This window comes from Echinops telfairi, unplaced genomic scaffold, assembly GCF_000313985.2.
Source record: "Echinops telfairi isolate 266 unplaced genomic scaffold, ASM31398v2 ScPeMD7_7469;HRSCAF=8507_1, whole genome shotgun sequence".
In the NCBI taxonomy this organism is placed as follows: Eukaryota; Metazoa; Chordata; class Mammalia; order Afrosoricida; family Tenrecidae; genus Echinops; species Echinops telfairi.
Window position 1 is genome coordinate 67,685,296 of NW_022111373.1, and position 12,732 is coordinate 67,698,027.

Here is a 12,732-nt window from a genome sequence, read left to right on the forward strand (position 1 = left end):
CCAACCAACCAACCAACCAACCAACCAACCAACCAACCAACCACCAACCAAAGAAAACCCCACTGCTATTAAGTCAGCTGATTCATAGCAACCCCAGAGGACAGAATAGAACTGACCCTTTGAATTTCCAAGGCTATAAAGCTTCACTAGAGAAAAAATTTCATCATTCTCCCTTGGAGTGGATAGTGCTAACCCTCGCAACCACATGGTTAGTGGCCCAATGCAGAGCCCACTATGCCACATGTCATGTACTCCATGACAAGTGCAAGATAAGGTCTGCTGAAGGTCTTACACAGTTGAGTACACAGATATGACTTTTGTCTGTTGTGGTTTGGCATAGATCTTTTTTAGCATCAAAGTCCTTAAGTCTGTGCAAAGTTATGTTTTGGTCCTGTGCTGTCTTACTCCTCCGGCTGGGAATTCTGTCAACCAACAGACCTCAGTGGTCAGCCCTCTCTGGGAATTATTTCAACAGGAAAGAGTGTCCCCTTTCTGACATGGTCTACATCTAAAATCTGGTCAATGGGATGGATGTGGATATAAAGAACTTGCCTCCTTGATTCAACTTATTATAAAATACTTGCCCCCTTTATTACATTTAAGAACTCTCTACAGGCTTTAAAGTCCCTGGCTGGGTCTGTTGAGGCTTGTGATAACTATACTACAGCCTAGCAGCCCACTCCTGCTTTTTACCTCTCCTTCCTACTTTGCGGTTCTACAGGTGTTAATCCCAGGAGTGCTGCCCAATAGACTCCTGCATCTTAAACTCTATCTCAGAATCAGATTCCCAGACAACTCAACCTGGTCCAAGGTGATGTTCCCATTTCTAGAGTTCATTGACAAAAATTTCAAGTAGTTTTTCCAGATGCTTTCTGTCACTCTAGGGATTTGTAGGGAATTGAAAGAGGGATGTTCATGCCTTGAAGAATGAACAACACTATTTTAACAATTTACAGTGTATGAGGCACCATAATAGACATTGTGGACCCATTTGAGATAGATCTTGAAGCAAAAAAACAAACAAACCACAGATAACTTTATAACGACTGGATTGAACTGTGCAGTGAGACTAAGTAGAGCAATATGAAAATGGAGAGGAATCATACATGTATAGAAAACATACTCCCAGTGCCTGGGAAGATAATGGAAACACTGAAGTTCCCAGAAAGTGCCTAGGAGGATGGAAACAGAAAAGAAAGCATTCTCAGAGATGACTTAATAAGAAGAAAAGTATTTTAAAGAAGACAACTGCTTCCATGGGTGTTGATTATAAATCCAAGTAAAATAAAATTCTTGACAGTTTCAATTTTGACAGTTATCTGTTTATTGTGATGCTGCTTGTAGGTACAGTGGTGAGAGTTTATCTTTTCTTTACATTGGAGTGTCATCCATACTGAAGTCTATCATTTTTGGTCCTCATCAGTAAGTGCTTCAAATTCTGGAGGCTTTCAGCAAGATGATATGTATCATCTGCTTATCATAAGCTGTTAATGAGTCTTCCTCTCGCCCTCCTGTCACTTTCTTCTTCATATAGATTATTTGATTAAATAATAACCCCATATTATATGGACAGCATACAGATGGATGAAGTATATTGAAAGGATTCAAACCTGGCACACACCTTTCCTGATTTTAATACCTGCAATATCTCCTTGTTCTGTGTGCATGGGATGTGTAGGTTTCACATGGACAGAATCATTTGCTCTCTATTTCCCCTTATTCATTTTTATTGGTAGTCAGTCAATTCCTGGGACATTGCTTTTCACTTATGCCTTCAGTGCAGCTTGGATTTCTTCCTTCATTATCATCTGTTCTTCATCATATGCTACCTCGATATAGTTGAAAGTGGACTAGTTATTTTTGCTATAGTAACTCTGTATTCCTTTCATCTTCTGATGCTTTCTGTATTGTTCAATATTTTGGTATTTAATTTTTCCATATTGGAACTTGAGGCTTGAATTGTTTCTTCAGTTCTTTCAATTTTAGAAATTCTAAGCATGCTTTTCCCCTTTTGTTATTTTATCTGCAGGTATTTACACTCTTCATCATAGTACCTTGATGTAGCTACCCCTTTGAAATCTTCTGTAGCTACCCGTTTGAAATCTTCTGTTTAATTTGCTTACTTCATCATTTCTTCCACGTGGTTTAGCTACTCTTTTTATGTTCAAGAGCAAGTTTCAAAACTCTCTTCTGACACCCACTTTGGTTTTATCATTATTTCTTGTCTTTTAAATGATCATTTGTTTTCTTTGTGTTTGATGCCCTTGTTGTCGTTCCCTAACTAATTTGTTCTTTGATCATTAGTGTTCAATGTGTCAAATCTATTCTTGAGATGGCCTCTAAATAAATTTAGGTGCCAAAAGATTCCAGGTTTGGCTTTCATGAACTTGTTTTAATTTTCTTCAGAGTCAACATAAAATTGCATGTGAGCAATCCATGATCAATTCCACAACCAGTCACTGCCTTTTTCAGAGTGATGATGTTGCTTCTTTATACAGAGATAGTCAACTTGAATCCTGAATATTCGGCTGTTTGGTAGCAAAGTTGTGATCAGAACTTGATAGTCAATAGACTTAAACATTACACAATATTGCCTTTGCTGGCATTCTTAAAGGAATTCTATTGAAAACACTGAGGAAGAAATTCAAATCCTCCCCAGGACCACAACAACTTCTTAGCAAATGAATTATTCTTTTCCCAAATCCTGAATATGTTTGTCCTAATATTTAGTTTCTGTTTATTCATTGATTTCTACATTTCCTTTAGTTTGACCTAGTAACTTATGCTCGCTGACTGTCTCTGATACACTGCTGGACACAGTCACTCCTCTATTTCAAGAAAATGGGACTACAGCTACCTGACTGAACTACTGGAAGAGGTCCCTATTTGTACCCTTTCCAAGGAAAGATGGCCCCACAGAATGCATAAATTATCAAATAGTATCATTAATGCAAGTAGTTCAGAAATAATTGCAGTAGTACATCAACAAGAAATTCAAGCTAGTTTCAGAAAAGGAAGTCAGTGAGGGATTTAATTGCTGACATCAGATGGATCTTGGCTAAAAGCACAGAGTGCCAGAAAGATGGTTACTTGTGTTTTATTGACTATTCAAAGGCATATGACTGTGAGGATCAAAACAAACAAGGAATAGCATTATAAGCAATGGCAAGTTCAGAATACTTGATTGTACCTATGTGAAACTTGTACAGAAATCAAGAAGTAGTCTTTGAACAGGAAAAGAGAATACTGAGTGGTTTCAAATCAGGCCAGGTCTTGTTTCGGGGTTGTACATTTTCACTATATTTATTCAATTTGTATGCTGAGCAGATTTGAGAAGCTGGAGTTTATGAAGAAGAATATAGCATGCAGATTGAAGGGAGACTTGCAAACAAGGTGTGATATGAAGGTGACACAACCCTACATGCTGAAAGAGAGGAGGACTTGAAGAACTTCCCAATGTAATCAAGGACGGCAGCCTTCAGTATGAACTGCAACTTAATGAAAAGAAAACCAACATTTTCAAGAGGGAATACATTTGATCTAGTTTATCTTTTGAGAGCAGATAATGTCCTGAGTTACTGCCCCAAATTGGACATTCTCGGGTTGCATGTTGCTCTTGATGGAATCAGCTGCACCTTTTGGGGGAGATATAAAATCATGGCAACCCAGTCACTAAAAAGTTGCAGCTCTGAACCAATTTCTTATGAGGGAGTCATGGCAGACACGGTCTACAAGGGAAAATTGGCCCATACTAAATAATAATTTCTCTCTTTTGAAGTTCCTTCAGAAAAAAAAGGATAGGAAGGAATATCCTCTGCTTCTCTTGCCAAGTCCTTTACAAAGAGGGATCCAGGTGGATATTCTTTATTGTGGGAATATTCCAGAGCATTTCAAAAGCAGAAAGATTCCACAGCATTTCAAAATTCCACAGCATTTCAAAGGCAGAAAGATTAATTAAGAAAAAAGATGTACCTTCTCCCTTTCATAAAATTATGGTCTTATCACATATAAATAATGACTTTAATGCAATTTGGTAAATTCCACACTTAGTAGAATCTAGTGAATGAGCTAAAGCCCACTAGTTTGCCATCAAACATTCTCCTAAACAATTCTTGACTGATGCCTTTCTTTATAACCTTATGATCCTAGATAATTTAAGTCCCTACACAAATGTTTTATTTTTGCTGCCACTGACCAATTTTCAAATTGATCGTTACTTCATCTAGTAAGCCAAACCTTAATGTCAAACATGATGTATAAAGCATGACAAAAGCAACTGCAACATCACAATCTAATATAAAGTAAACAAAGAGACTATTGAAATTAACAGACATCGTTTTTTATAATTTATTTGTGTTGAAAACTTTAATTATTAAATAGAAGGGAACCATGTCCCCATCATTTGGAAAGCTCTTTTTTAAACATAAATTTGCCATATTTTCTGCAGCTTGGATTTCTAGTTCAATCAGTGGTTCTCCAGGTAAGAGAGATTTGTTGTGATACGTAGGTTTATTGTGCCAACCTCATCAATAAGAAAATGTGGAATTAATAAGGTCGCAGTTTGAATGGAGGGCAAAGAGATAAATGGTTTGGCAAGCCCTGCCTCTCTCTTCTCTCTTGCTTTCTGGTGACTGAACCAGCATGAGGCTGCCTCAGTTGGTTCTCTGTCTCAACTTGTGAGCTACACTGCCAGTAGGACACCGAACCTGTGCATCATGTTGCTAGAGCCTGAGGTTCCTTTGAGACCTGATTTGCCACACTACTGTTGTATACATCTCTTGAGCTGTATCCAGTTGGATCCTGTCATCTGGCTGACCGTAGGTGACCCACCATGCTGCTTGCTGCCTGTGGCCAGACTGCCTGTATTTTTCTCTACGAAGGTTCATCTGTCTGCTTCCTTAACCTTGGACCCTGCAGCCCTCATGAGTTGAAGAACTTTCACTATATTAACTGTTCCATGGAAGTGAGCCCTCTGTACTGCTTTGTGGACCTAATAGCTGCTGTTATAATCCTTTGTGTTCTATCTATCTATCTATCTATCTATCTATCTATCTATCTATCTATAATCATAAAGTGTCCTGGTTTTGTTTCTCTAAAGAACCCTGTCTAACACATTAGTCCTCTTGGAACATCTACAAAGTATGAGACATTTTATTTGTTACAACTAGAGGAGGCAGGGATGTTCGCATCTAGCAAGGAGAGGCCATGAGTGTTGCTGAACAGCCTGCATGGATAGGACATTCCCACAATAAAGAATATCCACCTGGAACGAGCAGATAGACAAAGATCAAGGATTGCAGCATTCAGTATGGATCACAAATCAAGGTAAAGGAGACCCAATTCCTCACAATTGGACCAATAGGTAACATCATGAAAAACGAAGAAAATGTTGAGATTGCCAAGGATTTTTCTTGCTTGGATCCATAATCAATATTCATGGAAGCAAATATCTTTGGGCAGTTGAGGCCTTGAAATATTGGGCCATGATCAAGAGCTTTTGGGGAGGAAACAAAAGACAAGATCACTTCCAATACTATAAAAGTCAGATGGGTTAGTACCAAAAGGCTACTTCTCAGGACTTACAAGAACATAGAACTTGGTTACCCTATAACTCTGATCTATGTAAGAAAAGGGAGTGTTTTATGCTTTGAAATACCCAAACAATGAGTTTATTCTAAAATCCAAAGCTTTACATTGCATTAGAAGAGAATAATTGTACATGAATATTTGTATGTGTTATTGGTTAACTTCTTTTTTATGTTTCTGTTCCCATAAATGGAACTGCAGTACTTTTTCTAATTATCCCAGGCACATAGTGAATCAGAGTTTCAGTGCAGTACATGTTGGAATGATTAGTTTATCATTTAGTTTCTCAATGCAAGTATTTTTCATACCTTATACATTCATCTTCAAATGCGTGGAATCACCAGGGATTCTATGATTATTTTAATGGCCAGGAAGGGATGAAATCAATTTGATAAAATCAATTCTCCCTTGGCTTTGTTTTATGTTTTTCATTACTGTTCTCCATTTGGCTGATATTGATGGAACTTTGATAAGTAGGCAGCATGGTGTTTTGTAAAGAGCCTAAACTCTTCAGCCAACTGAAAGTTAAGTTCCATCTCTTCTGGCTGCTGTGTGACCTATAGCTACTTATTCATTTATTAGGGTCTCTATTTCCTCCTTATTGGTAAAATAGGGAGAAAAATAGCATGCTGTGAAACAGAAGCAAGATACAGTACATATTTAACTCACAGTATACTGTTAAAAAATCCATATATACTCTTGTATAAGCCGAGTTTTTCAGCACATTTTATATCAGTTTTTGTGGTAAAATTAGGTGCCTCAGCTGATATTCAGGTCAGCTTAAACTCAAATATATACGGTACTCACTCACTCCACCCAGCCTCACCTTTTAAGTTAGGAGACAATTAGTAATTATTTGTTAACTTTACTAATGAAGTATCAGGTTACAGATCCAAGTTGTAAAGTTTCGGTGTTTTTGTGATTATTAATGCCCTAACTGATTAACAATTCCTCTTTCTACACAGTTTAAGTATCAGTCCCATATGTTGTAGAAATTATTCTAAATAGAAGTGTCCACTGTGGGAAGCAACTCATGGAAGCACCAATTGTGTACCTTAAAAGAATCTGATCTGAGCAAGGTTTTGATAGAAAAGAGATAAGCGATATCTGGAACATGGAGAAATGGAGGTGTAGGATTGCAATTTCACTGATTTCTTTGAGAGTCTATGGATTTGGTGTGTTTTATTGTTTTCCCAACCAATGGTATCATTTCAGAAAAGCATACAGTTACTTTTACCTCTTTCATTCCTTGTCATTGTCAGTTGATGTAGAGTGTGTTAGGCCGGGTTGACTAGAGAAACAAATCCATGGACACTCATATATGTGTAAGAAAGAACTTTATATCAAGAAGTAATTGTATATTAGGAAAACATCCCAGCCCAGTCCAGATCAAGTCCATAAATCCAATCCTAGCCCACAAAACAGATATTAGCCCATGTGTCTGACCTTGACCATAGATCTCTCTTGGAACTCACGCAATCACAAGCAATGATGTAAAATTCAGGAAGATCGGCGGCTGGTGGGTAAAATGTCTTGGTGATTCAATGGCGGTGGACACATTTCCAGGGCTCTGGCAGATCTCAGAGTGACTCAATGGCAGGAAGGTGAAAGCAGAGAGAGGGGTGGTGGTGGTGTTCCAGGACCCTCGTTATGAGGACATCAAACCCAAAGCAGGCACCATCAGGCTGTGACCTGATAGACAGGCTAGACTCCACCCCCACACTTCGAGTTGACACAGAATTATGTAATTACCACAGAAAATATGTTCTGAATCATAGGGACCTATGTTTAACTAAACAAAATACTGCCCAGCATTGTATCAACCTTATAATCATTATTATGCTTGTGTCCATTGTTGCAGTCACTATATCAGAGTAGGACACCTCCTTATGGTTTCCAAGACTATATAAATGTTTATGGAAGCAAACCACTATACTTTTCACCCATAGAGCTGTTGGTAGGTTTGAATCATCAATCTTTCAGGTAGTGGCCCCAATGCTTAACCCACTGCACCATCAAACATTGTTTCCTATAGCGCCATAACTTGGATTTAATTCTTTACCATAGACAATTTCTAAAAATCTAGTCAAGCGCCTTATAAATTCATGTTATTTTTCACATATAATTAAGCTGGATAGGAAAATGCTAAGCATTTATCTGACCAGTGGTGTATTGAGCAGCCCTGTTGGCATTTTTAGTACTTGTAGGACTCTACGTGTAGGACTGTCAATTGCAAGATCAGTGGTTCAGATCCATCAGCTGCTTGGCAAGAGAAAGATGAAGCTGTACACTCCCATAAAGATTTTCTGCCCTGGACACCCCATAAGGGCATGGTATATTCCATTGCCTCAAAGGCATGTGAAAGTTGGACATTGAATAAGGAAGACCCAAAAAGAATTGATGCATTTGAATTGTGGTGCTGGAGGAGAATACTGAAAAGTACCATGGGCTGCTGAAAAGACAAGCAAGTCTGTCTTGGAGGAAGTAATATCACAGTGCTCCTTTGAGGCAAGGATGGCAAGATTTTGTCTCATATCCTTTGGACATATTGTCAGGAGAGACCAGTTCCTGGAGAATCGTCATGCTTGATAAAGTAGAGGGGTGCCAAAAAAAGAGGAAGGCCCTTCAACAAGATGGATTGACACAGTGCCTGCAACAATGGGCTCAAGTATAGGAATGATAGTGAGAATAGCGCAGGACAGAGCAATGTTTACTTCTGTTGTACACTGAGTCACCATGGGTAGGAACTGCCTCAATGGCACCTAACAAGAACAACAACATGGATCCTAATCTACTAGATCGTATTAGGTATTCTTACGTCTCAATAATATAATTTTATATGCATGGTCACTATATTTCCTATACTAAACCTAAATGTCTATAGTCTAAAAAAGAAAATGTTTTAAATCTCTCTGACTCTGCATTATGTAGTAAAGGCCTAAACTTTAGGAAACTGTACTTAGCACTTCAGTTCGGCAATCAGGAGCTATCTGTATCTAGCTTAACGAGTGTGTGCAGTGTGTGCATGCCTGTGCCCAGGCACAGAGATGTCTGTCTCAAGGAAGTAGGGTAAGAGGTCTAACACTAGGACTTAGGGAAAGCATTGACTTAAACAATGTCAAGTGAGTGTTCTATATGGAGTGAATAAGATGGCTTTTTAAAGAGTTGAACTGGATTCCCCCTACAAACCTTTTCACCAGAGAACTGAGTTTCCTGTTGCTTGCAAGGGAGGCTGACTGGTTGATTTAGAAACTTCTCCCATGTGTGGTATCTAGAATTGTCAGTGGACTGCATCTCCATGATAAATAAGGTGGCACACAAAAGGCCAGGTCTTGCCTAATTTTCTGAGGTGTTAAGGAGAAGTGCTTTAAGAAGAGGTGCTTAGAAGAAGACAGGACGTGAAAGACTACCCCTGCTCTGGGTATTCAGGACACCTCCCTACCCCAGGTCAAGCTAAACCACATTTCAGGGTTGAGGCACATTTAAGGTAAGAAATATTATATTTTGAAATTCCTTTAGAATATACAATTTTATAAACCTATGGAAAACAGACTATTTTAACTATGTCAGATTTTACTCACTTCTCAGACCTTTAAATTTGTTGAACATGTTTTCCTTTGCAAATAAGTTGAAGAACATCCTTTTGTCTTCCTATCAAAATATTCTCAAAAATAAATAGTTTAAAAACTAAAACTAATTGAAAGTTTTCCCATTTTGATCTGGAATTTGAAAATTAAGGAAGGGAAGGAGAAAGGGCATTAACAAAAAGGTAAGAAGAGAGGTAGATAGGGACGAGGGAGGGGAGGAAGGAAGGAGAAGGAGAGAAATCAAGGGAAGTGTAAATTTCTTAACTAAAACTTTGAACTTTCCCCCCCAGCTATATGAGAGTTTCTTTATTTTTCTCATACCCATTATAAGCTTCTAGAAACCAGGAACTTTATTTTATTCATTAAAAAATCATTTTCTACTCAAATTATCTTGCTGCAGTGACATAGTAGAAAGTAAAATAAATGAAAGATTATTTATTAGATGCATAGATTGCAGTGAGGTAAAAATATTTGAGTTTTGCAAGAGAGATTTGAGCCTATAGAAATCCAATTTTAATTTTGGCCCACTGAGGTCTTAGCGTTTGGTCAATGAGTGGATCTGATAACAAAGACTTACTATGGTCACCCATTGCAAGTATGGCAGAGATCATAAATGATCTTGATGACTCATTTCCTCTAATTATACTAGTTTTCCAATATGGGGAGACCTTTTGGATGTTTCTCTGTGAGACATAAATGGGGCATGAGGCGAGGGGAGGAAGACATCGTGCGGTTTGAAGGTCTGAAATCCAAACAATTGTTGTTCATTTATTGTTATTGAATGCTTATATAGACATTAAGCTGCATTTTAAGAGTTTTAATAGTCAATTTATTCAACAAGTATGTTAAAAGTAACAGTATTCTTAGTTTCACCTCATAGATGAATGAGTTGTAATCCAAGAACGTTGTTTATTTCATCTGAAGTCACACAAGATCCTCCCACATATTTATGGGCAAAGAAAGATGGGTAACAAAGGCCACTGCTCTTGAGCAAAATGAAAGTGAGAGGAATTGGTGTTTTTTTTAATGTTTCAATAATTTTTAGTACTTCAGATTTTCGGAAATATAATCCAAACCCTAAAAGATTATGCTATTTCTAGGTTTCACTCTGCCTGTAGCTAATTCATGTTCTCGGGGGAAGATGAGTCCTTGGAGCAGGACATCATGCTTGGTAAAGAGAGAGGCAGAGTGAAAAAGAAAGCCCTTCAACAAGACGGGTTGACACAGTGGCTGCCACAATGGACTCAACACAGCAACAATGAGAGGATGGCGCAGGACGGGCCTGATCTCCTTCTCTTGTAAACAGGATCAAGATTAGTTGGAACCAACTGGACGGCACTTAACAACTACCTATTTCATCCACAATGATTTCAAAAAACATATTCACATTTATTATTGAATAAACGATTTCATTAGTTTTTTGCTTATATGCATAGTGACTGCTAGTTGTCCCTCATTTCTCTTTCTTGGTTCTCATTTCCAGATCTTTTGGCATCTGCTTTATTTCATGGTGTTCTCATTTTTATATTTGTCACGTAGTCCAGACTAATTAACTGCAGCATTGTAAGTAGCAAAGATATTAATTCTGAACAGTGCTTTGAAATGTACTTCATAGAACATACATTAATGAATAAAAATGTTCATCCCATACTCTTGTTCCTTTGAGAAGGGAAGAGGGATCATTGGAAGGACTCTTACCTGTATCTAACTCATCTCACTAGTTTGAATGTTTCTGCGAATTTTACAGGTCCCAAAAGCTAAAGCTTTGGACACCACAGGCATGTTTTGCATTAGAATAACTTTAAGAAGAGGAAGAACAATGGCTGTTCGTGTGCACTTCCTGTTTTCCCTCCTCAAGGCTCACACCTTGTTTCAGAGGGTTCTGTTACCAGGGCAACAGCCAAACCCTGCTCAGCTACTGCTGGTCGGTCAGTGCTCCCACCCAACCCCTGGGAGACCTCTCTCAGCCTCTGTAGGATTCCTTTTCTTTTTCATCCCTTTCCTGTTCACACCCAAAGCCCTGTCCCCTTCATGAGGGCACTCATGGATCTTCACAGGCTCTCAAGTTGTTCTTACAAGTTGATTTCTCTGCGGGAAAGAACTGCTCTCTTTCTACCCCCTGAAGAAGGCATGGTAAGTGCACAGATCTGTATAACGGCTTTTCAAGAGGAAGCAATGGGAGACACGGGTGGAAAGTGAAATACAAAGTAAAAATAAAACGCTTTAACTTAACCACCTCCATTTCCTTCCAGCATTTAATTTGGAAAACTCGGTTGTAAGTTCTTTCTGTTTCTTTGAAGAATATGCAAATCTAGGATGGTTCTTCAAGGACCTAGCTGGCCTCTCTTTTGATATATAATGATTGGGTCCCCATTTTCCTGAGGAGCCCTGGCGACCTAGTGGTTATGTGTTGGGTTGTGATCAGAAGCTTAGTCATTTGAAACCACCAGGTGCTCCCTGGGAGAAAGCCAGGGCTGTGCGCGCCTGTGAAGCTACGCTCCCTGACACTTGCGGGGGCAGTTGCGCTCTGCGGTACAGAGTTGGTGTGAGTCCGTGTCGATTCAGGAGCAGTGGCTTTGGTTTGTTTTTGGAGTCCTTATTTTCCAGTTTCCTGGGAAAAGATGAGCATAACTTGAGGCGGCACCAGATCCAAACTGCAAATTTACCTCCAGGTATTAAAGACAAACAAACCAACCTAAAAAATGGAACGGGAAATATATGATTTTCATCAAACTTTCTCTTTGGATAAATTATTTTCCCTATTCTTCAAGCTTACTTTTATGTCTCTAGATAGCTATCATGTTTTTAACAGGTACAGCATCATATAACGTACCTAAACCTTCCCAAGCCTTGACATTTTTATGATATATTCTAGAAAACGTAACCATTCCCTCCACTCATAATCACATTGTCCTTGAGTGTATTTTCTACCAGTTCAGAACTTTTTATCTCAATATTGCACCTTATTGATCTTTAAGATCTTTTAATTGACAATGGAGTCACTGCTATGAGAATCCTTTCTGACTCATAGCAGCCCTATAGGACAGAATAGAACGGCCCCTGTGGATTTCCAAGAGTGTCGATCTTTATGGGGGCAGAATGTCACATCTTTCTCCCATGGGGCAAGAGCTGCACTTGTGATAAGCAGCCAAACACATAACCCTTGTACCACCAGTGCTCCAGCCAGACATAACGACCAGACAATTCGCAGTTTTATCTTCAACATAGGAATGTAATAGGTTGTCAACATTTAGCGACATGAAAGATTTCTTTATATCTTTGAAATATCTTTCATGGATTGCCTGAGAGGCTTCATAATTCAGTTCCATAATCCAATTCATATTCTAATAAAACCATGTGCTTTCTCTTCTACCTTTGTGGAGAAGTTTCTGATTTGGGAGCAGATTTTGTTTCTAATTATATTTCTCTAGCACAAGTTACCAATAAGTTAGAACTAAGCAGGAGCAAAAATAGAAGGCAATATCAGCACTTTAAAAATGAAGTCAGTCTAAAATATAGAGTACGAGGCGAACCAAGAAAGAACATAACAGAACAGCAA